Source organism: Heptranchias perlo, chromosome 26 (assembly GCF_035084215.1).
Source record: "Heptranchias perlo isolate sHepPer1 chromosome 26, sHepPer1.hap1, whole genome shotgun sequence".
In the NCBI taxonomy this organism is placed as follows: Eukaryota; Metazoa; Chordata; class Chondrichthyes; order Hexanchiformes; family Hexanchidae; genus Heptranchias; species Heptranchias perlo.
In genome coordinates this window covers 33,090,559-33,118,555 of record NC_090350.1, presented here as the reverse complement: position 1 = coordinate 33,118,555, position 27,997 = coordinate 33,090,559, and the positions used below count along the sequence as shown (strand labels likewise).

Here is a 27,997-nt window from a genome sequence, read left to right as displayed (position 1 = left end):
AAAGAACAATGACATCACCAAATAACTTGGACTTCCAACAGGACAATAGGAAATTATTTCATCAAGACAAGAGAACATCAAATAAACCACAGGTACAATCACTGACCCCAGTTAGTCATAAGCAAACGTGTACCACGTTTGTGTGGTTTGTTTGTAGCGGTTTAGTTTCATACTGACCACCGTAGTCTTGCTATGCAGATGACAGACACGAGAACTAATATGTCAACAGCAACCTTTCAAGCCTCCAGTGGTGTACATAAACCTCAGCACAACCACACTGACTTCTGGTTCTCATTACCATAACAACATACAATGTCACATGACTGCAACACAGCATTGCCCCAGGTTTTCAGGCCAGATATCCGACACAGTTTGCATCAGTGCAAATCAGCTTTGCAAACTATGTAATGTAACGGGATTGAAGTTGTCCAGATCGAATATTTTGAGGCAGCGGCCTCCAATTGCTTCAGTTTTGCACTGGCTGCAGTATAATTGGAGCCAAACTTTTCAAAAAAAAAGTCACAGTTGCCCAACTTTTAAAAACTTCAATCACTTTTCTTTTTAATTTCCTCCCCCTCCTGAAGACATTGACTTCTTGCGGGAGTAGGTTTCCAAGGGTGGGAAATTACCTCCAGTACCCCGGGGGTGCTGAGGTTTATTGTATCGCTACGCTGGCGCTGGCTGAGGTTAGCTAACTCAGCACAAGCACAGGATTGGCCCTGATGCCTTCTTTGGTCTAAATGGCTCAGTTACTTATTGGATAAACTTAATGTGCCATCAGGGGAGCCACTTTTAAAGTCTTCAAAGTTAGCTGTTGTATTGGCTCTTGGCTGGCATTAAAATGTACCCAGCAATTGGATGGTGGTGCTCTGGCTGTCCAGAGAGCGATGTGGAGCCTACAGTATAACTCAGGTTTGCCATCTCCACATTATTCCAATTATTAATCTCAAATAGCGTAACTGAACCATTACACAACAGTGAGCACACGATCAGAATCTTCCTTACTGTATTTTTCTAATATTTCCATATTATTTTTACATTGTCCCCCTAAGACCTATGGTATAAACACAGTGAAACTCAGTGGTTTACCAAAAATTATGCCACATGTGAGGTATATTTGTGGTTAATCATCTCAAACTGGCACATTTTTTGACTCCTGAAATTATGCAACACCTCACATGACAAACCCACCACATGCGCACCCAATGCAGCAGCCTTTTTGATCGTTGTGTTTTGCTAAAGCAGAGCTTTGCAATAGCACCCTTCCTCTCTGGTTTGTGCTGGGATACATTTCCACAGGTGTGAGCAGTACCTCATCCAAGTGGCCAGTCTTCATCTGTGAGCCTCAATGGTGTACGTCTTCAGGTATTTTTCTTTGGGGAACATCACAGCAGAGTGGGATTGTGTACTCACCTGCCCTCCACTTGGTGCTTGCTTTCCAGCAAGACTCACGGTGGGAGTAGATCTTGACTTTCTGTGAGAGTGTAAAACGGGTGGTAGCGTGTCAGCATGACTTTAATGGAAATAAAAATTGGGAGAGATGTAAAACGTGCTGCCGACTCACTATCGCCCGTTTTACACGAGAGCACAAAGTCAAGATCTACCCCTCTGAATGACGTTCAGAAGCATGAACCATGGGCTCCATTTCCCCTTTCTAGCCCCCGGGCACTGAGGCTAATTGTAGCCCCCCCCCCCCACTATCTCTGAGCACAAGCTGGGAATTGAATGAAATGTACAGCTCTGTACCGTTCCAACAACAGTCAGTTCTTGAAAATTGCCATCATTATATAATACAAAATGAATCTTCGTATTTCCAGGTACTTCATAACATGCATATGATCTTCTCTGCCTCCACACTGAACTCACCAGGACAGCAGCCATGAATCATTCGGTATATAGCCGTCTTTCATGACGATAGATCCCCAAAGAGCAAAACCATTACATTTTCTCACTCTGTGAAACAATAATTTAAATAAAATAAGTCAACATATAGTATAAGCACCATTGTTTAAAAAAAAACAACTTGAGTCTAGTTTATATGACTTGCATGCCCTTCAGGTTTGTGAGTTATGCACCCAATGTCACGCAGTGGTTTATATTTCAGTAAATCACTAAGCACTCTCATGTGTCCTCTGTATAAACTACAGTGTGAGTCAGGCAGTCTGCTTAATATAAGCAGAGATAGCCCTGGGTGCCTCAGTCATCATGTCACTTCAGCAGTGTATTTTAATTCATCTCCCTCACACTGTCTGGTCCAATAACTTCTCCAAAGCAATCCTTAGGACAATGTCGTCAGCTCATTCAAACAAAGAGAAAAGAAAATCAAGAGAAATAAATTGGGGAAAGAAGAACACGATTAATCATAAATCTTTGTAAATGTCTGATTCCTCAAAGGGGTCCTGATGGATTGACACTCTTCAATCTAGCTCTAAATGTGTGGACTGTCAGCCCGCTGCAGATTGTTGATCAGATCCTTCCATTACTTCTGTAGTTAGTCCCTAACACTTTTTCCCCTGCAGTGTCTGTCATCACTGTGAGTTGATCCCCTTCCATTCTGAGTGCACAGTCCAGCCATTGCACACATCCGTGTTAAATGATGTCAGAAGCAGATCTCGTACTCAGTCTACTCTTTTGTGCCCAGCAGCTGTCAGTAACATTAGCCTGTTGCTGTCTGTCCACTGGCTCGAGATGGGATTGTGACATTCTCTTAGACAGCATGACCTCTGAAACGATAGATGATGCGTGTGCCATGTGAAGTACACCAGGAATCACATCACCATGCTGGCATCCCTGTTGCTTAGGTACGTGACGTCTGCTTCTAAGGGACAATTCAAAGGGCTCCTTCACCAGTGTTTACATACTACTTCTTCCTGATTCATTCAGATGTAAATTCTGACAAAAAGGTGAGGCCAAAACTAAACTCTTCAAACATTTATACCTTTTAAATTTCAATTTTAAAAAAAAACATTCACTTTTGAAATTATTTTTAGTTCTCCCAGTACATTAAAAGGAAGGCAGGCTGATGACCTTCAGTTAGGCCTCTGCCCAAGGTACTGTGTATCTGGTTGTTAGGAGGTGGGGGAGAGTGACTTGGGTTGGCTAATTCTGACTTTCTATATTGCTGAGGAGCCAGTTCACCTTTCCTTGGCCAACATTGGAATTCTTGGTACTGACTCATCGCTCTGTGGCTGAGCATCAAACTGCTCATTGTTAAATTTTAATATACTCCCTCTTTTCCAGGGGACTTTTCAATTGACAATGTCATCAATCTTAGTGGTGTTGCTCGACTGACAATATCATCTTTCGAACTGATTCATGATAGAGGTGAGAACATAATTGAGGCAATAACATTAAAAAGTGTAGATTTAGCATTTTGAATGTCCAAACATTTAGCTTGATAAGGTGTCTCCTAGTTGTCAGAATTTGAAAATAATGCTATTAATATGAGCATCACATTGAAGGACCTACTCAGATGACAATTGGCGAGTCTTTTGAGTAGACCATTTTCTGTTGAAATTTGTCTGCTATAGATTAATTGCTGTGCTTTTATATTCTGTCTAATGCATAAATAGATATCAGGTTTTAGGGAATTTGAATTTTCTATCTTTTTTTTGAGACTAGCAGCCATGCAGTCAACTGTGAAGGTCTTCAGAATTGGCAAAATTCTCCCCTGTCTTTCACTCTCCCGCAGCTAACATACATCGGTGTGCAGTTGTGTTCTTTCTACTTACTTTTGCCTCCTCCTGGGAACCAGCTGAAGAAATCCTGAGTTACTCGAAATGAAGACATGGCTAAATGAGTGATTTGCTCACTTCTTGACTAGCTGCTACCTGGGTGAAACAGTTAATGATCTACCTCCTTTATAGTACTACGGACTTCAGCGGCTGCACTGTGAAGCGTCTGAGGTAGCACTGCTAGTTCTGGAGGTGGCATGACCTACCTAAACGGATAATTTTTTGCCAACAGCTCTAGGGCTAGCAACACCCCTCTGTGGTAAATTTAAAATACAGCCACCTGACGGAGAGACCACCATCTTTTCTAGCTAATTGGTGGTTTGGGAAATTCAGTCTGCCCCGACAGGCCTATGATATGATATCTTGCTCAGTTGGGGAAAGTCTTTTGAACAGAAAGCAAGGTTACAATCACGACTTTAGAACCACTGCATGTGTAAAGACGACGTCAGTTAAGAACTCAATGGAAATGGAAGGGGGGAAGGAAAGGGTGGTATCCAACTGCAAAAGTACATCACAAGAGCTCCCCAAAGAAGCAATAATGAATACCGTAAGAGAAATCCGCAGGCTGATACCCTTCCCTCCTCCCCCAGTTGAAGGATGCCAAGGAGTTAATGGCTATTGGGAAAGGGAGCTGTGAAAAATGAACCAATAAACGCCCAGCTATGTGGAGTGTGCTGAGCAAAGAGCTAAAACCTACTTTTTGCTGCCAAATACCAGGGACACAGGCCAACCTGTATACGTGGAGTGCACTTTACTCAGCTAGATAGGTTCATTATTACAATACAGTCAGTTACAAAGATTGGCCAAAGAAAATAATGCTCTTCCCATACATTGCTCTTATTGGGGAGTTATTATTAATTGAGTTGGCAGACATGGATAAGCTCCTCTCAGACACTTGTCGTTAAGTGGAGTGATCTGTCAGACACACTGAAGTCTGCAGTGATTTTCTTTGCAGCAAAACAAACTTTGATAAGTGACAGTTGGGAAATCTTAGGCTCCATTATCCCGGCGGGGATATTGTAGACGCATGTTAAACTAGGTTTATGGAGCTGCCACCAGGATAAGGGAGATGCATTTTAGTAGAATAAAAATTAGGAGCTGGCTTCCAGACCAGCAGTCTCCTGAAATCTGAACAAAAGCAGAACTAGTACACAAGCAGCTGGATAAAGGGAAAGGGGAGAAACAGCACCTCTATCAACTCCTTCTTGAACAGAACTACTTTGATGTGCTCTTTGTAGCAGCAGCCTCTATGTGGGTCAATGGGTTCAAAATGGCTTCTTGCCCAAAAACTCCAAATTAGCTGTCGCAGCTTTCTTCCAATTGTTTCTCCTTTTCTCCCCCCCGACCCCCTCACCATCCATTTAGAAGGCAGTAAACTTGCTGCGATGTAGCTGCCCAAGTTCTGGCAGTACTCCGGTACCTAAACAGATGGCTAATCTTAGTGGATAAGCCATGATATTGAGCAACCATGGAGGCCATCTCTGCAAAGCCCAATTTCGACCTCACCCAACCTCTACACATGGCCATTTTCCAGCAGGGATCAAACAAGAGTGGAAACCCTGGTTAATATTTCTCCTCCCTAAACCCATGGGGGGTGCTAAGGCCAATTGCAGGACCTTAAATGTTGAAACAGCTGAGATCAGCTAACTAACATAGGCCAAATATGTGCTTAGTGCCAGTAGAATTTATCTTTGTTGTTCAGTCAATAAGATGTTACAGTGGAGAAAAAGCGAAACCTTTGAATCGGCTGGTAGACATTTTCTGTGCAGCTAGGTCACGGTTTATTACAAAAAACACTGTACCTAGTTCAAAAATTTCCTGCTAAATGCCCAGCACTGCAGTCTTGTGGCCGGCAGCTGAAGTTTATTTAACTCCAGACGATACCCTCTCTAGTCCTTGCTTTTCTGACTTCTCAAACAAAGGCTTTCACACACAGTCAGATACAATCGGACATCATTCCACCGCCCGTCATTCAAGCCCGAGCTTGGAATTCAGACTCATGTGTTGTGCACATGCATATCACGGATTCCGTTGCAGTGACATCATGTCCCTGTTGCCGGGAGATATATTCAGTATAGTTCACAGGGACTGTTGGTGTTATTTACGGCAACATCTGAGGTTCACCCCAGAGTCAGATGACCAGCCCCATTATAGTACAGGCTCAGCTCACATTTATGTTGCCACCAGTAGGGTTTCAAGGCCTTGTTTGTTGTTGCAAACTGTTTCCTTTTATATAATGGAGCACATTCTGCAGCAGCTGGAACAACAGAAAAACTGTACGTGCAATCCTTTTTAAGTTGAGTTTTGAGAAACTGTACCTTCCCAAGTGGCTGATATTGATTACTGTTCCCTGATATTAATTATTTGAGACTAGCACTGTCTATTATCTCTGATATTGATCGTGCCAGTGTAGTATATAACAAGATTGCCAAATCCAGGATGCAGATGAAGCATTTACTCAGGATGGATTTGGCCATTCAGAGTGAATCCATCACCACTAGTGATATATTTGGTATTCAAAATTGAGTAAATTTGACCCATTTATATGACCGTTTTTTTAAAAAACCCATTCATCAACTAAGATGGCACCCAAAAAAAGAAAAAGATAAGGGAACCCTTTTTTTAACCACAATTTCACACAGCTCCCTCAGTGGCCTAGTAACCACAACACCTGGGGGTTATACTACGCTAGACAGACCAAATGGTCTCAGGGTTGTTCCCCAGTCTGTGCTGAGCTAAATGACCTCAATTGGGGCAATGCAATTGACTCAGTACCCTTGCCTAGAAAGGGCAGAAATATCATCCAGGGTCGCTGCTCCTGATCGCTGTCTAGTTACATCCTGCTGGAATATAAATGTGTGAACGTCGGGTGATTACAGGACTCTACTCAGCTATGGAGGGCTGGTTTTAACTCCTGGCGGAAAGCTGGCAAGAGGGGACAGCAATCCCATGCAGGAGCCTGCGTCCTGACACTTAAACTGCCGGGCCTCATTTGAACTCCGCCAGTCGACATCTCGCCTGTTCCGGTGGCAGCCCGGAAACAAGGCAAGTCCGGGAGGGGAGGTGTTGGTTGCAAGGGTCTTGCACCTGAGGAGGGAAGGGGTGGAGAACCTGGGGCAGCAGAGGCCCGGACTTGCCTTGTGGGAAACTCCTGCTCCTCCGGGCCCCAGTAGGGAAAGTTTTATTAACGTACCTAGGAGGGCCTCGCTGGATCCCTGTCGGCTTTACCTGATGGGGTGGTCACAATGGTTAAAATGGCATCGGGGTCCCATGTATTTCATTGGATGCCAATTTGCACTCATTAACGGGACTCCAACGGGGAGCCTCATCCAGCGTCTAAACCAGCAGTGTTAAAATAGGGAATCGGCAGAAATGGAGCAGCTCCATTTTAATTGCACCCCTGCTTTTACCACATCAATCGGGGGTGGGGGGGTGTGTGTGTAAAATTCCCCCTTCAGTGTCCATGTTGCCACATGTACAATGGCCGTTTGAGCCAGGTATCTGGAGGGATGCTGGCACTCAACAGTCAGCACCATTATGTGAGTATTGAGGCCATGAACATTGCAATTTGCTTGGAATTAAATTCTAAAATACTAATAATTAATACAGAAAAGTAACATTCAAAGACAACCAAACAGCAGTTAGAGCTTTAGGGGTGTCAGAGCTGTCACAGAATCCAACTGACCAATGAAATATTCAATCTGAGTTGTGCTTCCATTGTTGCCTTTTGATTGTACTGATCGGATACTCAGTTTAAGCCGTTCCAAGATTTCACAATCAATTCCAGATGCAAACATACCAGATCTAAGAATTCCAACATACCAAGTTACTTCCCATACATTCCCATTGTGTAGGACTCTTGATCCAAACATAACATTCCTGATTTGCACATAAATAGTCCTCAGTTATATTTTTTCTAATGCTCAGCATACTGAATGTAGCCAACCCCCAACCAAATTCCAGCTAGTGTTTGCAGCATAGTTTACAAGTCAACCCACTTCTATAATATATGGTTTCACTGAGTGTTTTCTGCTATGATTGATTTGCTGAAAGGGGCTGGGTATTAGGATTTACATATTGCCCAGTTTTATCATGCAGTTTAGAAAAATCTTGATCCAAACATAACATTTCCGGGCAAAATGCTTAATACTCAGGATTTAACTGCAGAATAATTGTGCTGCTTTCCCAACCCATCCCTTTGGGAAGACGTATGACCTTTAACAGCACCGCTGTAACAGGGCACTCGGACTTACAGTTCTTTGATCTGAAGTTGTTTGCAGTCGATTGGACTTACTGATACTGCACATTGGAGGCAGCAACTGGGGTGCAAGAACACTCGCTCTCTATCATCACAGTCTAGGATACATGCAGTTTACCAATGTGGGCACACTTGCTCTCTGTCATCACAGTCTAGGATACATGCAGTTTACCAGTGTGGGCACACTCGCTCTCGATCATCACAGTCTAGGATACATGCAGTTTACCAATGTGGGCACACTTGCTCTCTGTCATCACAGTCTAGGATACATGCAGTTTACCAATGTGGGCACACTTGCTCTCTGTCATCACAGTCTAGGATACATGCAGTTTACCAGTGTGGGCACACTCGCTCTCTATCATCACAGTCTAGGATACATGCAGTTTACCAATGTGGGCACACTTGCTCTCTGTCATCACAGTCTAGGATACATGCAGTTTACCAGTGTGGGCACACTCGCTCTCTGTCATCACAGTCTAGGATACATGCAGTTTACCAATGTGGGCACACTTGCTCTCTGTCATCACAGTCTAGGATACATGCAGTTTACCAGTGTGGGCACACTCGCTCTCTATCATCACAGTCTAGGATACATGCAGTTTACCAATGTGGGCACACTCGCTCTCTGTCATCACAGTCTAGGATACATGCAGTTTACCAATGTGGGCACACTTGCTCTCTGTCATCACAGTCTAGGATACATGCAGTTTACCAGTGTGGGCACACAGGTTTAGAATAGCAGAAGGGCCCCATTGTCACCTCAAACAATGTCAGCAATGTAACACTAACATGGATTTGATCCTAAGAGGGTACTGAGAGTAAAAATCAGGGAAATGTACACACTCCAATCTGTGTTCAATACACAAGCAGCTACTTCCAAGTCGGGAGTTTAAGCATTAGGGAATAAGAAATAAAAACATTGCTCCATTCAACAAGAGACAATTTAATGGAAAACCAAATTGTGCTTTTGAACCTTTACTTAGCAGGCTAAGTCTTTATAAAAAGATTCTATCCTCTCCTTTTCTAAACCAATTTGTTTTAATGTATCGTTTCAGATGAGGCAGCTTAAAGAACAGAAGAAGTATTGGTTATCTATACTGAACATGTTTTAAAAGAATAAAATAAAAGGTGGGAAAGACAGTGGTTTTACAGTGGAAAGAACTGCTTCATTGAGCCCGTTGGGATGAATTATTTCACGTAAATAATTGATGTACATTGTCGCCTTACAAAGAGTCTTACAAATATTTCACCAGGTTTGTAAACTGAGCAGTACCTAGACACAATTGCGTCGTGGCTTATAATTGCTGCTAATGTGTTTTTGTGTTTATAAAATGTTTAACGGAGATTAGAAATTAGTCAGACACATTGGAGAATCTAACTGCCTCAGCATAAAACTTGCTGCAGTGGCCATTTTGCAATTTTTTTTTTTGCCTGCACCTTTCTCCCTTCCTTTCCTGAAGGTGTTGACTCCCTCCCAGGGGTAGGGATCAGTGAGTGAACGGGCGCCATTACTCATGTATGAGATTTACAGTGATTGTCAAGCAGGCCACCTGCCCTTGGAGAACAACGCAGTCAAACCCAATCTTGTCCACCCTGGATGTTCACGAGTACACTTCCAACAAGGTTCACCGTAGACCGATCTGGAACAAGAGGCTTGGTTTTTCGGGATACAGTGCTCATAGTCGGTTTGAGAACTAAGAAACATGCTCTCTTCTTTTTTTGAAATGACTATTTTTCATGATAATATAGAACCAGCCGTCAAACTAGTAGTAGCAGTTTAGAAGTGTACAATTATTAAGCGGTGTGAATTTAATCGTAGGAGTAAAAGCTAGCAGCTAATCATGACACACCTTTAATAATGACCCTTTAATGCTGCTCAAACAGTGAATGTGCCATTTAACTGGTAGAATGCCAAAGTGTTTAATAGAATTGTGTGGAGAAACAAAAATTGAGAAGACCTCAATTTTTTGATCTGTTCCATTCAAATTGTTGACACCATATTTTCATTAAAAGGATGGTTATGGTATCAACAACTTAACGGGTCTTTCAGGAAGTCCGTAAATGCTTGCACAACTTAAATAATGTGAGGTAAGACGTAAATGTTTGGTACATATGTCAACATGAAAATAAACAGTTTTAAAAAGAACGCTACACTGTCACAGAATAATGCAAGAAAAATGAAAACAGCCGGGTTATACAGATGTGTGCCATGAAAAAAATTAAAAGAATTGCATTGCATTTCTGGAGTGCTTTATCATGTTGAACTGTCTCAAAACACCGCAATTAAGTGCAGTGACTTATATGAAGGCAAAATGTACTGTAGAGAGTAACTCCCATTGGCCCACTCACCCTGTCTCAATCCCCAGTAAGGCCAAGATGTGGAACAGATGACCGACCTCATGACCAGAAACACCTATGTGCAAGAAAAAAAATATTTTATTTGCGAGGGAGATTATGGAAGGTGCTGGGACTGTGCAGAACTACTGGTATGTACCTGATGAATTATATTCCATACTTTGCATGATATGTTACATCAATGTGTCCATACACACAACGATGCATGTAATATCAATATAGCATTCAAATACATAAGTGTGTTTATGTGCTCATCATGTCCCATCTGCTCTCCTCAAAGAGCAAGGAGAGCCCAGTGGTCTGTATTACTCACTTGGGCACCTAACATCACTGTGCTCACTTGATTCATGCACCAGCAAAGAAGCATCATCGCTAGATCAAAATCCTGGAACTCCCTACCCAACAGCACTGGGGGAGTACATTCACCACACGGACTGCAGCGGTTCAAGAAGGCGGCTCACCACCAAATTCTCAAAGGTAATTAGGGATGGGCAATAAATGCTGGCCTTGCCAGTGTCACCCACATCCCATGAATGAATTTAAAAAAAAAGTGCAGTGCTGAAGAAGATCACAATGAAGTTGAGGAGGATACACGGGGGGGAAGTCACTGAGCGTTGGTTATGAAGGGATAGCAGTGATGTGGGTTGTTGAGGTGCCAACTGGCTCAGGGCAGAGGTGCAACTGATTGGCCCTAATGAGGTGTATGGGGATCTCTGTGCCACTGCTTCCGTATGGAGTCTGGCACAGCACCTTTCTGAAGAGTCGTTTGCCTTCACACAACAGACATTGGAAGGTGGATGGTTAGGTGAGGCAAAGGGTTGTCTGCACTGTAGTCTTCCATTGAGCACTTGGCAACACCAGTGGTATCTGCCCTCGAGGATCTCAGTTATCCAGGCTGAAAAGGAGACTGTGAAGTCCCGAAATAAATTCGCGGAGACGAAAATATGGCCGCAGGCCTACCCTGATACTTTTCAATATTAGTGACAATACTCCTCTAGTAAATTAATGGGAACATTTTTTAAAGCGATTAGATGCTTGTACACTGGTTTAATATCAATAGTGTTTTAAGCAATGATTAGATAAAGGAAATGTTTGGTTTGTCCTAGGTTTGTTCTGTAAGAAGCTTCTCGTGACTAAAGGATTGTCATGCAGTTTGTTCAGCATCCCACTTGGTTTCATGTCATTTGATAGTCAGTGATAGATTTTTCCCCTTCTATATACTTTTGTTTAACACATATTGCTTTCCCCCATTTAGATGCATTTTCAGCTGGAACGCACAGGTTTCTAGTACCAGCGGCAGTGGAACTTTCACCTCTCTGCAGCAGCAGTGAATATCAATGTGTGGGACATGAGGGGAGTGGGGCCTATTTTAATAGTCCAATGGGGATGGCACTGAGTTGACGCAGTGTCACCTGACAGAAGTCAGCACCGTAAGTGCCCCTGTTGAAGGGAACCACTAATACAATGATCTAACACGTGGCCCAATTAAACTAAAAGATGCTTAAAATAAAGCATCAAAGTCCCATTTCAACAAACCCAAAGGGGCCCAATTATCACTGGCAGCTTGTCTATTCAATGTAAATGGGGACCGACCATGAAAATTAATTGGGCCTCCCACTAACCTCATCGGGGGGGGATGGGGGTGCCAAGCGGACCCGTGCCTACTGCCCATCCAATATAAGCTCCACACAGAAATCGACCCCTTTCTTTCTAAGCAGCTTTGCCACTTTTTAGATTCACCCTGTATTTACTGGTAAATAGCAACTTTTAACAAGAAATTAGCCATAAATGGTTTCTGATTAATACCAATACCTTAAGTTCAGCTGCTGCTTTATGATCCTGCTTAAAAATTCCATTGCATGTCCCCTGCACAGCAATGCTCATTGCTTCATGCACATTTACTAAATAAACATTACCTAAAATGAAAAGCATGGCTGGAATGTACTGCAGAATGCCCTGACCTCGAATTCAAAGCCGCTTTAACAATTCTATCATTGCGAGTGAAGTGGTGTTACAAGGCGAGAAGCAATGTGTGCGTTAGAAATGACTGAAAGAAATTCCGGGCCGAATTGCGATGATTTCTTCTTTAATTGTTATCTGCGGTTTTCTGTACTTTCCTCATTTAGCTTGGAATGCAACAAAGGTCGGATCTTAAACAAAAAAATATTTGAAATGCAGCTATCCTCATTGGAAGAAAAAAATAACTTCAAGGATGTTCACCTGCTCACCATGGGCTCTGCTCCACTTTTCCAAATTTCCTTGTTGTCTGTATGTCCTTCCATCTAAAAAATGGTGGTTAATAGTTTACTAGGTGAATGTGTTATAAAGTATAGTACTAAACCATGCCAGATAGGAAAGGCCTAGATTTGATCCCTGGCCTGTCCTAGTTATCTGATCTTAGCCAGGGCACCGCATTTAACATCAGCACCTCGGGACTAGGTGGTCCCCACTATGCAGTGGCCCTTGGTAAACAGTGAATGCTGCAGGAGGACTGGTTTGGGCTCAGCTGTGATGCCCTCCATGGTCAAGTAGCCTGCTGACACTCATATAGGAAGAATGGCAGCTGGAGTGAGGTGCAGAGGACTGCTCAATGCCGGTGGAGCCATAACCCCAACAAGTGCGAGAGAAAAGTGGAGGAGATTTTAAAAAGAAACAAAGTAAATGCAGGTTCGGGCTGGGGAGAGGAATGAAAATACAGATTTTTCACTAATCTACATCCTTTATGTACTAATGATGGTTAGCCGAGTTCATCAATGGAGTAAATTCTGAAAGTGATACCTCTTTAAGATGAACGTGGTGGACAGTCCAATAGGTCCTTTAAGGCAGGGATGTCCAATCTATTGGAGGTTGAGGCTAGATACACAAGTCAAAACCAGTGATTGCGCCGCATGTGAATACACATAATGCTTGCCTCCCACAGAGAAAGCAAGACCCTCCATTCACAAGAAAGTGAGATCCCCCCATAGACAAAAAAATCTGAGCCCTGCATACATCCCTTCCTTTTTCTCCTCTTACCCTATCTCCTCTTCTTTTGCTCATCTACCCCTCCTTTCCCCCATTCTTCTACTCTCCTATCCTTTACCCCTTCCCCCCCATCCTCCCACTCCTTCCCCCCGCCCCCCTCCATCCTCCAACATCCTTTCTCCCATTCTCCCATCCCACAAAATTTAGACGATTCGACTCCTTAAAGTTCCAGGTCTGGAGGTAAAGGCTACTTCCTGGTTGGTGCACATCTGCTTTGGGCCCAAATGCTAAAGCAGAGCCATGTCTTGGACACCCCCAATCTAAGGGATAAGTTCAGACAAGATAAAAAGCATCAGGAAATAGATGTGTTAAATAGATTTTTTTTCACATCAGCCGTCCCAGCTGAAGATTGTGGACAAATTCTAAGTTCTACATTACAACAGTGACTACACTTCAAAAGTACTTCATTGGCTGTAAAGCTGTAAAGACTTCCCTCTAGAAACACAGAGCTGCTACATCTCAATGTTCTGTATGAATCCAAAAGTCAGCGTGGAATATCAATGCCAATGCTTCACACTGCTTCCCTGCCCGTGGAACCCTCCCAGACAGTATTATTATATGGAGCACTTTATATACAGCAATTCAAGTACAAAAGTACCCAATTCGAGTTGATCCAGAGTTGTTAGTTCTTGCAACAACAACTTAGATTTATATAGTGCCTTTAAAGTAGAAAATGACATAAGAGGGAAAAAGTAAGAAAAAAATATAGATTCAAAAATGGACAGTGATCCTTTGGGGACTCTGAAGGCAGCCATGCATGAGCGGGAAGAGAAAGCTGTGCTGGCTGCATTTGGATAGGTGGGAGGGAAACCATGTGAGGGTGGTCCCATGTGGAGCTGGACCATGGAGGAGAGGCAATGGAGGAGTTTGGCGTGGTTGGCTGCAATGAACACTACAGAGGAGTTAAGTAGGACGAGGCACTGAACTTTGAGAAACCTATGGCGTACCTATTGGACCCCAAATGCAATTTCCTAATGTCTCTTTGTGTTCCCAGAGTCAAACCTGGGTAACGTGCCCAGTGAATTCGGGGTACTCTGCACACGATCGCAGCCTAATTGAAGGCACTTACCTTGGCTTCCGGGTTTCGCAATGGAAAGCTGTGCAGCGGGCGGACTGCGCACCCGCAACATAGGCTGTCAGCTGGAGGAGCCCTATTTAAAGGGACAGTCCTCTACTGACTGATGCTGCAGAAAGGAGCCAAAATTACAGCATGGAGCAGCCCAGGGGGAAGGCTGCTCCCAGGTTTAATGATGCCTCACTCCAGGTCCTACTGGATGGGGTGAGGAGGAGGAGGACAGAGATCCTCTCCCCGGTGGACGGGAGGAAGTGGCCTGCCTCTGCCACCACGAAGGCCTGGCTCGAGGTGGCAGAGGAGGTCACCAGCACCACCAACATATCACGCACCTGCATACAGTGCAGGGGGCGCTTCAATGACCTAACTAGGTCAGCCGAAGTGAGTACACTTACTCATTCCCCTACACTCTGTCTGCCACATCACCGCCCCCACCCCACATCTCCTTCTGCACTGCCAACACTACTCTATCACATCACCCCTCACACCCACTCAAATCTCATCCTCATCTTACCTGCACTTACTCACCTCACCAGTACTCATCCCGCCACTACCACTCAACCCAATCCTCATACAATCTCATGGCTGTATCTCATACTCACCCTCTAATGCATCTCTTTCACGATCAGCCTCACCCAACCTGCCACTACCTGTGCTGCAGCCACAGGGCATGCATCACATATGTGTAGTAGGAAGCGTAAGGCAAACGTGTTGTGAGCATGAAGGGGATGCACAAGGGTGTTTGAGGGTTTGTCATGGTTTTTACTTATATTTGATTTCTGATCAACTCACATTACATATTATATTGTCACCACTACTGCCACGTCTTTGCAAATCTTGTCTGGTTTGTGCGATAATGCCCTTTCCTGAGGATCACCATGAAGACCCACAACTGATGCCACCCATTGTGTCACTGCAAAGTGGGTGTAGGTGTATTTGCAGGGCTCTTTTGTGCAGACGATTGAGAGACGTCGGCGATGTCCCCGGTGGCACCCTGGAAGGATGCGGAGGAGAAGTTGCTGAGGGCAGTGGTGACTTTGACAGCGACAGGTAAGAAGATGGTGCTCGGGCCAGCCGGGAGCAGCTCGGCATGAAGGAGGCTGCAGATGTCCACGACTACATGTCAAGTGACTCTGAGCCTCCGTGTGCACTGCTGCTCAGAGAGGTCCAGGAAGCTGAGCCTCGGTCTGTGGACCCTGTGGCGAGGGTAGTGCCCTCTGCGACGCATCTCTCTCTGCGGTTGCCCTCCCTCCTGCTGTGCAGGTGGATGTTTCACACCACTGTGTTGTGGAGCTCCACGTGTCAGAGGTGGACGGTGTGGCCGACGAGGCTGGTGATGCTGTTCATCCTCTGAGGAGATCATGACTGCAGCTATGGCGGCCCCCATCCGGAAGATGTACGTTTGAGGGGGTCCGCAAGGTAGGTACATGTGTCTGGACACCGGGGTTGAGGTTGCAAGTTGGTGAATTTTATTGTTAGGAGGAGGGTGGTGGAGGCCAAACTTTGTCCAAAGTGACAGAGTGGCCTCCTGCAATGAGTGAGGGTCTCAACCCCCACCTGTCAAATGGACCTTTGCAGCTGCCACAGGCTGGTGGCTGCAACACGTCCATTTCAACTGGGAGTGTTTCCCCCAGTACGGGAAATACTCTCAGTTTAGATGAAAATCCCACCCCTCCTAAAATATCCGACAAATCAGGTCTGCAAACGACCTGAAGTATCCAATTAATTGATTTAAGTGGAATCCGGCCGGCTTTAATTGCCAGCGGGAGTCCTGCATGCGGGGGCTGCGCGCACATGTAAGCGCGTCACTGGGGAACCCCCAGAAGTGGGCGGGTTGGAGCCGGGCTGCGGACTCGCCCCAGGAATCCCCAATTTTCGGAGCCCCCCCCCCCCGCCACGAACGCACCCGCTCGGACGTCTGAAAATCGAGCCCAATGTGAAAAAAAGCACTGACTGATTCCTGGATTTGTGATTTATGATGTCAGTGACTTCTTTTGATTTTGCAGAATTCGTGCAGTGTAATATTAGATTTTGTAGGATGTTGGGTTGTGCCATAGAGTGCCACAGGATGCCAGGCTAATTTGATGGTGAGAATTAGAATTCACCATCCTCCAAATAATAATATATATCATATTAACATAACCTATACAGAAAACTACAGTCAGCAAATAGTTCTAAACACGAGTCTGCATTCAAATATAATCCAGAATTAACGTAGATGGGGGGTATGCTTTGTCAAAAAATGCACATTGAATCCTACATTTTGGTTGCTTGTAAATATCTTCCCACACACTGCTTAGTCTTATAGTCTTTTTTCAAACAGCACGGAACAGATCATGACCTTGGAGATTAACAAATCAGGAGGAATGACTGACTTCCCAGGTGGAGATGTCAGTCAGTGATATTGTTTCGGAGTGAGTTGAATGCTCCCATGGGGCATGAGACTTCCCTTTATAATGATTAAGGCACTAGTAATATTTACTACCGTAGTCATGACTGTACACATTTTTCATGTGCTCAGACATTTAAACGTGAACAACCCCACTGCTAATAACATGCAGTACATTGAAAGAGCAACAAAATTCGCCTTCATGAAAATGGCCATGGTCAAACAGTACACTTCTAATGGGTCTCTCATTAAAATCACAGGACTCCCATTTATATATGGCTGCCTGTATTCTGTGGGAATCCAGACCTGTATACACGAACAGGATAGGAATTACCCGTGAGGGGCCAATTTGTGGACTTTCTAAATGATTATCAAAATGGTGAGGTTCTTACGTATCCATTGAGCAGACTCTGAGGACTTTTGATGCAGCACGTGTGCTAGGAATTATCTTGGGGTTAAGTTGCTAGAGACTTAGAGCACAAATGTTGGAAAGAGGGAAAGGAATTTGAAAAGAAGCAAAGATCAATATAAAAGAAGGGAAAGCAATGAAAACAAGCAAAAAAGGCAAGTCAACCAATTAGGAACAAAGCAGAGAAAGCAAAGGAATGACAACAGGAAAATCAGGGAACATAGCAGAAAAGCAAAACAGACAGCTTGGGAAGAAAGATGATTAGTGTAGTGTAAGAGAGAAGCAGTTATGTTCTAAATATGGGGCTGGAATTTCCGTTGGGGGGGGGGTCTCCCAATCTGCTGTTGTAACTTCAACGTAAAGCCCGGAGAAACAGTGTAGACATTGTTTCTCCTGGGTTTCCAGCAATCTGCAGAAGTCACAGCCGGAGATTGGGGGAACCCGCATGGAAATTCTACCCTATCGTTTATAACTATATGCAGCCGTGGGGAAATGAATATTGATGCCACTGTGTCAGCCAATGAGTTGGAGCAGGGATGGGACGAACGGCAGGACTTACAACAGTCTATTTTACAGCAAACAGAGTCTAATTAAACAGAGTCTCTACATACTGCAGCAAACAGAACTCATGACAGAAATTATAGCAAAGTCTCCTGATAAAAGCAGGATTATTTTTTCAGTTAAATGTATCAAGGGTAGTTACATAATACAGATTATGTGCATAACATCAATCCCAGTCACTTACAGCAGTGCGATCTCCAGGCGTGATTGACGGGGGAATTACCCAATCATCTCCATTCTGGCCGGGACTTGTGGTGTCACTATATGCAGCCTGGTTTATAACCTTGGATCAAAGATTTTCTTTAATGCTCGCGGGTACACGCATCTCAAGGAAAATGTGGAAACAGTTCAATTCTAGTTAACAGAGGGTGTGGGGCAATTCAGAAAAGAAAATGGACAATCTTCTTTCATATGTGAAGACAGAAAAGTCTTTTATCACATCGTCACAAGTAAGAGATACGTTGGCCCCGATATTTACAGCGGAGCGGGGAGGGAGCTTGTGGGGGGGTGGGTGGTCGGGGTTGTAGCAGCCGGGAAACCCGGAAATGAGGAGTAACCGAATTTAACGGCAGGACCTCGTATAAATTTTTTGTTTCTGTTTCCTGGCCAACAGACGGCCAGTTTGAGAGGCTGGCAGGCTGTCGGATGGCAAGGCCTACGGTACAAAGCCATCCGAGGAGCAGAGAGGAGGAAGGGAGGGAGGGAGAAGATCGCAGGCCGGGTAGGAGACCGTGGTGGGGGGAGGGTGCATCCAATCGCGGGGAGGGAAGCAGGTCTGCTTGGGGAGCCGGGGGTAACCACTCCTGCTCCTCCTGGCCCACAAACAGTACAGGAAAAGCTCTGACCTGCTGGATCCGGCCGTTCTCGCCTCCCTTCAACAGCCGGGTTTTCTGAGCCCCAGGAAACCCGGCCTGCAGCCACTAAATTTAAAACCGTGCTAAATTTTGAGGCGTGCAGCCTCGTTAAAATATCTGAATTGAAAACATTAGCTTGGGACGTATGCATCTGATTTCCAGCCTGTAGTCCATGCTAGAAAGCGTACAGAAATGAGGCAGGTTTGGACTCGGCTGCGATGCCCCTATGATTGAACACTCACAGTAAAGGCTCATGCATGAAGAATAGTCACTGAAGTGAGGAACCATGCCTGGCATGAGTCAGTGCTTTCAGGAGAAGAGAGAAAAAAGGAAAGAAAATCGAGGGAGAAGGCAGCACAGGGTAAATGTTATTGTCAAAAAAGGTTTTGCTCTTAATTTCCTGCCCTTGTCTTATGTGATTTGTGCATTGGTAGACTAATGAGCTGTGTCAGAGTGTTGGATACTGACACAAGAGTTCCAATTCTGTGAGTTCCCTAATTTAGATGAGCTTAAAAGGGACATGCTGAGCAGAGGGAGGGCGAGAAAATCAAAAGACAGAAGTCATTCAGGCCACCCTTGGATATCTCATAGTGACTAGACCAAGATGGTGAATGGCAGAGGTGATTCCTCTCGATGCTGCCAGAGGACTTGAGGAATGAGACAAAATACTGGAAAATATTGAGTCAGCGTATGTTATTTGATATGATATTTATGTCAAGCAGTGGCTAAATTCTTAACAACTGGACATGTAAACATAATGAACAAATAGGTGAGATTGAAAAAAACATCTTGAACTGGGGAGCTCACATCAAGCAAATTGGAATTGTATTGAATAACAACTTGCTTTTAAATAATTCACCAGATGTGTTAAAATTTAAAGCAGATTGACCCTAGAATAAAATCTCCAGTGTAATGCTGCCATCCTCTTTCAGTACAGATGGCCAAACTGTGATGATCTGATTTGTGCTCTAAAATCCTAAGCCCTTTGAAGTCCTTCCCTTAATTGTTTTTCTGGTATCTTCATCAGAACTATTTAAAAAAAATCTGTAGAAAATTCTACAAAATGGAATGACTTTAGTAAATGTTAGGCTATGTGTGCCAAAACCTTTACGTTGTCTGTTTTCTTGCTTGTAAACAAGAAGATACAGTTAGATAAACTTTAGTTCACACAATGGCCGTGCTACTTACCTAGCCATATGTTTAATAAAATTAAAAATAGACAGCTTATGTTGTGACTAATTTTACAATAGCCATCATTTTAAACTGGCTCAATTTCAATTAGATTTATTGACGTAAAATCCCTGAATTGAGACTGTTCAAAGTGGGAGCTCCTGTAACATCACAGTAGATTTGATCTGACTGCTGCCATCTTTACCGTTACTGGACAGAGTTCAAAACAAGCAACAAAGACCTCACACATGGCAGCCTTTATCAGCAAGAGCCTTCAGCTGGAGGATAGATAAAATAAATGGTCCAACAAAGGGAGTTAAAACGTACAAGTATTCAAGATCACATAAGCCTCGTCCTCTGGGGAAAAAATAGAGAACGTAACCAGCATGAAGGTTAATGTAATGTTGAAAAATATGTGCTTCATCTAATTTTTCACTGTTAACCTTCTAGGATAGTTAAAGATGAACATCAAGCTGTCCCTTAGCAACTGCCAGTAGCCAATCAATTATTTTCGTAATGCTTCTAACCTAGTGAAATAGAAACTGTAGCTTTACAGCAGTGTTAAGTACTGCTCTCGTGTTTGCAACTGATATTTCCTGGTGTCATCAGAGAGAGAGATGTAGTGTTAAATTGGGTTCGTTCTAGCAGCTAAAGAAGCCGCATTTGTAGAAATCTGACTAGTGGGAGAGTGCCCACATGTTGACACGATACGGAATATGACAGTTAGTAAAATGGGCTGTGAACGTGGGGATTGTAAAAGCTGCAAACAGAAATTTATAGTCAAATTTATTCAGATTCCAGGGGTAGGCAGAAAGTAATTTGGATGTTTCAATTTCTTTTCAAAATAGTTTTGGTTATGAAGTATTCACTTAGATAAAAATCAATTCCAGCCATTTTATATCAGGAACTGGCTGTCTATAATGAATTCATGAGTCATTAAACTATATGGTCTGATTTTATTGTCACTGCTTGTTGTACATAAGCTGATGTTTTATAGCCCATGTTCAGTCACAGTTGTAGTCAGTCACACTGTGAAGGTGAACAGCCTTGAAATGTTTATCAGTGTAAATATCTCTGTTTCTGGATAAATATTAACTTTAAAATACAATCTGATGAATAACCTCATTTAGCTCAGAATTGAAGAGCTAGTTGCACATAAAGGTCTTAGATTTTGCTTTTCGATAATTTGATTTCTTTGTTAACCTTTTACAGATATAAGTTATATTGTTTACCAAAATGAAAAGTCCATCGAGTATACAACGTTTGCATTGATTCAGTAAGAAAGTTCAGTGGTACCATGCACAGCTAGTGTTAATCTGGTTTATCTTTTTCCCTTCTAGGCTCCACTGCCACATATGGCTAAGCATCATTCACCGCCTGAAGGACTGGGTGGTGATCTCTTTCTATGGTTCTGCCTCTGCCAATGTTCTGTTTAGCGGCCAGATGGAATGTGAAAGTGGCCTCGATGACTTGTTCTCCAATTTTCCTTCCCAACCTATAAAAAAAGGCCTAGCTTCCACACGCCACCTTCTATAGGGGTTTGACTGAGATCAGGAACTTTCCATGTGAGCAGTCATAGGCACACACCTATGTCCCAGTGCTCCACAGCACAGTGTTGGTACCATAATGTGCGATTGGAATTCCACTTCTAATATTCACTGTTACAAATGTATACGTCATTATTTTGTCAATGTTATATGATGAAAATGGTGCATTTTTAAAATGAACCACCAGGTTTGAAAATGTAAACAACCTCTGCACTAATCAACATAGGAACAGGAGCAGGCCATTCAGCCCCTCTAGCCCATTCCGCCATTCGTTTACATCATGGCTAATCTGTACCTCAAATCACTGAAGTTTTGTAGATTCACAAACATAATTTTAAAATATATATTTTTAAATACCACAGGTCACACTGGCATAAAAGGTTGTACAAGTGTATATAAGGCGTATTTCCGGGTTCACAGGTTGGAGGTGAGGGTGCAACTTATACACCTATTTATATTAGGTTTTGATTTATTACAATGTGACATTCTACTCTTCTGTGTCTCTGAAATTTTAAATTTAAAAAAATTATTTTAAGTCTTGGCGGGCATTTTATTTTAAAATAAGTCAATGTGTTATTCCAATTTGGTTGATCATATAGAGTATATTAAAGTATTTTTAAAATATCACAACAAAGCACAGTACTCTCTCATAAACATTGTCCTTTATGTCCTGATCTCTGAAGTAATATATAGTGGTTATATTTGCTTCCTCATCAGTGTTCAGCTCAATGAATCAATGAGAAGTATGGTACATATAGTGCAATAAATATAATGTTTTTGAGGACTTTAGTTATGTGGATAGACTGGAGAAGCTGGGGTTGTTCTCCTTAGAACAGAGACGGTTGCGAGGAGATTTGATTGGGGTATTCAAAATCATGACAGAGTAGATAGAGAGAAACTGTTCCCATTGGCGGAAGGGTCAAGAACCAGAGGACATAGATTTAAGGTGATTGGCAAAGGAACCAAAGGTGACACCAGAAAAAACTTCCTTACACAGCGAGTGGTTAGGATCTGGAGTGCACTGCCTGAGGGGGTGGTGGAGGCAGATTCAATCATGGCCTTCAAAAGGGAACTGGAGAAGTACTTGAAAGGAAAAAAATGTCAGGGTTACGGGGATAGGGCGGGGGAGTGGGACTAGCTAGATTGCTCGTGCATAGAGCCGGCACAGACTCGATGGACCGAATGGTCTCCTTCCGTGCTGTAACATTTCTATGATTCTATGATTAACAAAAACCTTATGAAACACCCTATCAATAACATACCCTCAAATCCTCAAAAACACTCCTTTTTATTTGGTTGCTATCAACAGTATTAAGCAGATAGCTGATTGTTTTTAAACTGTGCTTTATTTATTTTTATCCCACAGTTTAATTAGTACTATGAATATGTGAAGGAGATTTTAAAATAAAATGGGACTTTTAAACCCCCAGGTTCAAGTTAAATTGTAATCTCGAATGCTTTTAAGGAACACGGCTTGATTCCTTAATGCTGATTTGAATTACTTAAAAAAAAGCCATAAAATCTGGTTTGATCTAGCTTTGAATATTTTGGAATACTACATGACTACACTGGACATGACCTTTTACCAGCAGCTAAACAACATTCCACAACAATGTTCGATGTAAACTCCAATGACAAGCATTGGTTCAAATGCACTGGGTTCATTCCCTGCGAAGTAAACGCTAACTGCACCAAGACATGTCATCGAGTTACATCGAAACTGAAGCATAGAAACAGGCCATTCAGCCCACCTGGTCTATGCTGGCGTTTATGCTCCACACGAGCCTCCTCGCTCCCTACTTAATCTAACTCTATCAGGATACCCACCCATTCCTTTCTCCCTCGTGCTTTCCCTTAAATGCATCTATTCTATTTGCCTCAACTACTCCTTGTGGTAGCTCATTCCACATTCTTACCACTCTTTGGGTAAAGAAGTTTCTCCTGAATTCCCTATTGGATTTATTAGTGACTGTTTTTCATTTATGACCTCTAGTTTTGGTCTCCCCCACAAGTGGAATTATTTTCTCTACGTCTACCCTGTCAAACCCTTTCATTATTTTAAAGACCAGGTCACCCCTCAGCCTTCTCTCTCCTAAATGCGGAGTCATTATTTGTGTGAGAAAACAGAATCTTTCTGATTTGATTGGAGGGGGATGTGTAAATGTAGCAATTGTGTAACACACATTCATGTAACACACTATGCTTACAATAATGTCATTTTGATTCTATCACACACATATATCTTAACGTAATCTGCATGACAAGGGACAACCCGTCATTAATTGCAACTGAACGCTACTCTGAATCAACCGAGAGCTTCCGCCAGTACCTAGTTTCCAGGAGAATTAGTTACACAGAATGAGGCTGCTCATTTGCATTTGCTTTGAATTTTCAGATTATATTTCCAATGAATTGACCAGTGTAAATGCTGAGCGGTGATTTGCTAAGACCTTGGCAAGGATCGCACCATGGGATATTGGTTTTTAAGGTCGGCAGTGAATTAATCAATTTGTATGAGCCTGATATAACCGGGCCCACTGTGAATCTCTTGTTGTTTTCTGCTGTAAAGGAAAGATGTGGAAATGCCGGTGATGGACTGGGGTTGACAATTGTAAACAATTTTACAACACCAAGTTATAGTCCAGCAATTTTATTTTAAATTCACAAGCTTTCGGAGGCTTCCTCCTTCGTCAGGTGAACGATGTGAAAATGAAATCCTCGAAATGAAATCGCATTTATAATTCACAGAACAATGCTTGGTGAGTACAGACAGTTTTTTCAACTGCCCGTTGCCAAGGCAATCAGTGTGCAGACAGACAGGTGTTACCTGCCAGGTCTCACAGAATATACAAATCACCAAAAAAAAAACAACAAACAAAAAAAAACAGAGATAGACAGGTAGAAACATAGAAAAGACAGCAACTGACCCGTTATATTAAAAACAGATAACATTTGTTCGCTGGTGGGGTAACGTGTAGCGTGACATGAACCCAAGAACCCGGTTGAGGCCGTCCTCATGGGTGCGGAACTTGGCTATCAATTTCTGCTCGACGATTTTGCGTTGTCGTGTGTCTCGAAGGCCGCCTTGGAGTACGCTTACCCGAAGGTCGGTGGATGAATGTCCATGACTGCTGAAGTGTTCCCCGACTGGGAGGGAACCCTCCTGTTTGGCGATTGTTGCGCGGTGTCCGTTCATCCGTTGTCGCAGCGTCTGCATGGTCTCGCCAATGTACCATGCTCTGGGGCATCCTTTCCTGCAACGTATGAGGTAGACAACGTTGGCCGAGTCACAGGAGTATGAACCATGCACCTGGTGGGTGGTGTCCTCTCGTGTGATGGTGGTATCTGTGTCGATGATCTGGCATGTCTTGCAGAGGTTACCGTGGCAGGGTTGTGTGGTGTCGTGGACGCTGTTCTCTTGAAAGCTAGGTAATTTGCTGCGAACGATGGTCTGTTTGAGGTTGGGTGGCTGTTTAAAGGCGAGTAGTGGAGGTGTGGGGATGGCCATAGCGAGGTGTTTGTCCTCATTGATGACATGTTGAAGGCTGCGTACTCCAAGGCGGCCTTCGAGACACACGACAACGCAAAATCGTCGAGCAGAAATTGATAGCCAAGTTCCGCACCCATGAGGACGGCCTCAACCGGGATCTTGGGTTCATGTCACGCTACACGTTACCCCACCAGCGAACAAATGTTATCTGTTTTTAATATAACGGGTCAGTTGCTGTCTTTTCTATGTTTCTACCTCTCTATCTCTGTTTTTTTTTTGTTTGTTGTTTTGTATATTCTGTGAGACCTGGCAGGTAACACCTGTTTGTCTGCACACTGATTGCCTTGGCAACGGGCAGTTGAAAAAACTGTCTGTACTCACCAAGCATTGTTCTGTGAATTATAAATGCGATTTCATTTCGAGGATTTCATTTTCACATCGTTCACCTGACGAAGGAGGAAGCCTCCGAAAGCTTGTGAATTTAAAATAAAATTGCTGGACTATAACTTGGTGTTGTAAAATTGTAAAATTGTTTACAATTGTAAAGGAAAGATGCAGCACGAGCATCAAACTGGTACTGTAAAGCACTCTGACAAATTAACTGACTGGGGACAGGCAGTGTAAACACTACAAGGGTGTTTCAGTTTGGATCAACCTGGTCGAACCTAAATGTGATTTCTCATATGCTGTTTACTGCCAAATTCAGATTGGAGTAAATCCAGCATGGACTCCACATCAACAGGGACAGTAAATATACCAGTATAAACAACCTTTGCTCCCTCACCCCTTACAAGCCAATGACTTAACTGGTCATTGGCAAGGACAGTGGTAAACATGCAATAGTTTGTAAAAAACCTCAGATTTCAGCTAAAGATGCAAACAGTTCCTCAATAACTAAGTGTATTTTTTAGGGCTGTCTTTTAATTGCAGTTGACCTCTGCGATTAATGCCTTAATTTTTTTGGAGATTAATTTTTTTTCACGTGTGTTAATCGTGACGGTTACGCAGAGAGTACCTAAGAAGGAATACATTTTTGCCGACCACTGTGATAAATTGCGAACAAAGTTTGTTGAAGTTCATAGGAATTTACATCTTGCAAGTTTTACCTCCGACAACAGCTGAAAAAAAAACTGGAAAGAATTTGAAAGTACAAATGGTATACAGTCCCTTGGAAGGTATCCACTTGATAGGCTGAGTAACCTTTTTTGTGTCTTGATAAAGATAGAGTTGGTTTTGGGTACCTATGGAACCCCCACCTGCCAGTAAATTCTTGTGCCTTTAATATAATGTCACATCCAAAGGGAGTATTCAATACACGGGCTTTCAGCAATATAGTGAAACAATATTTTTAGTGAATGAAATAGAAACTCACAATTGATAGTAGCGGAATCTGGGTGCCCGACTATTATTGCCAGTCAAGCTCAGGTTGTTCCAGATGGGATGGACTAGTAGCTGGGCCCCATTGCAATCTGATGTATTGAGAATAGCTTGTAACTCTTTCTCTCATTAGTTGCTGCTATTTGGGGCCAATCATTAACCATGAGAATGCACTAAAATAAAAATGTTCAACCTACCACTCTAAATCCCTGGATAAAAACAAAAACATAGGATTCTGCTGCTGAAACCTCATCCATGTCTTTGTTACCTGTAGACTTGATTATTCTGATGCTCTTCTAGCCGGCCTCCCTTCTTCCACCCTCCATAAACTTGAGCTCATCCAAACCTCTACTGTTCGTATCATAACTTGCACCAAGTCCTGCTCACCCATCACCCCTGTGCTCGCTGTCCTACACTGGCTCCTGGTCCAGGAACGCCTCAATTTAAAAAAAATCTCATCTTTGTTTTCAAATCCCTTTATATCCTTGCCCCTCCCTACCTCTGTAACCTCCTCCAGCCCTACAACCCTCCGAGATCTCTGCGCTCCTCCAATTCTTGCCTCTTACGCATCCCCGATTTTAATCGCTCCACCATTGGCGGCCGTGCCTTCAGCTGCCTAGGCCCTAAGCTCTGGAATTCCCTCCCTAAACCTCTCCGTCTCCTCCTTTTTAAGATGCTCCTTAAAACCTACTTCTTTGACCAAGCTTTTGGTCACCTGTCCTAATATCTCCTTATGTGGCTCGGTGTCAAATTTTGTTTGATCACGCTCCTGTGAAGCGCCTTGGGACGTTTTAATACGTTAAAGGTGCTATATAAATACAAGTTGTTGTTGTTGGTTTCTTTCCCATCTTAATTGAAAGAGTGAGGGTGGGTAGCAGGCTGCTATGACTAACCTCACTGAGAGCTTCCAAAAATCTAAGACCAGTTCTGATAGTGGCCAACACTGATGGAGAGCTTGATTGAGTCAATAGCTGATGTAATGTTTGGAGAGTGGCTCATGATTTATTGAGCGTGTTGGTAATGAAACCTAGTGAGGGAAATAAAAGTAAAGCTAAAATCACCTCAAGGAGTTTGGTGCCCTTGAATCGCACGAAATGTGGAAATGTAAAACATTGTAAAAACTGTAGAAATAGTGCCCATTTCCCCCATGTTTTTATCTGGTCTTGATTGTAGGCATCTCCCTGGAAGATCTAAGTATCCTTGCTGAATGAGGTGTGAAGACTTCAGGTTGCCACTGTGATATTCAGTCTCCTCACGTCACAAGCAGTGGACCAATTTGGAGGAGATATTCTGAATCTCGCTAACCAATCTACATTAAGATCAATGGTCACAGAGACTGACCACCCCACGCGATAGATATTTTGAGATGTGACAAGGGATCGGCAAACACTCTGGATTTGATTCATAGTCTTTCTTTTAATCTTTTCAGCACATGTATATATTCCAAGTATCAAAGTTTCCATTTCACCGAACAAATGTAACTATCATAAAAGAATAACAAAAAGGCTTTGTGTTACTCTTCTATCTGTTTAGAACATTTGAACAAAGTTTGGAACAAGCCAGGCAGTTTCAACAGCAACAGCTTTTATCTGACATCTCCGAAGGAAAACTGATGAACATCCAGCCACCAGCTAAATGCCCTTGTCTAAGGTAGACATTTGAAGATATGTGGAACCCATGGTAAGAGTGATGATGCCACCACAGTGTAATGATTACAAATCCCATTTTTTTTTGTTTTCGCAAAACAAATAACAAAG

The 27,997-nt window shown here is 43.1% G+C and overlaps 1 long non-coding RNA gene across 1 annotated transcript; it reads left to right on the top strand.

Moving 5' to 3' along the window:
• Positions 1-27,948, top strand: LOC137342861 (uncharacterized). Its single transcript, XR_010967376.1, has 5 exons — positions 1-92; positions 3,241-3,324; positions 9,048-9,245; positions 10,359-10,478; positions 27,774-27,948. It is a non-coding gene; the product is annotated as an uncharacterized lncRNA (long non-coding RNA).
• The last annotated feature ends 49 nt before the right edge of the window (positions 27,949-27,997 follow it).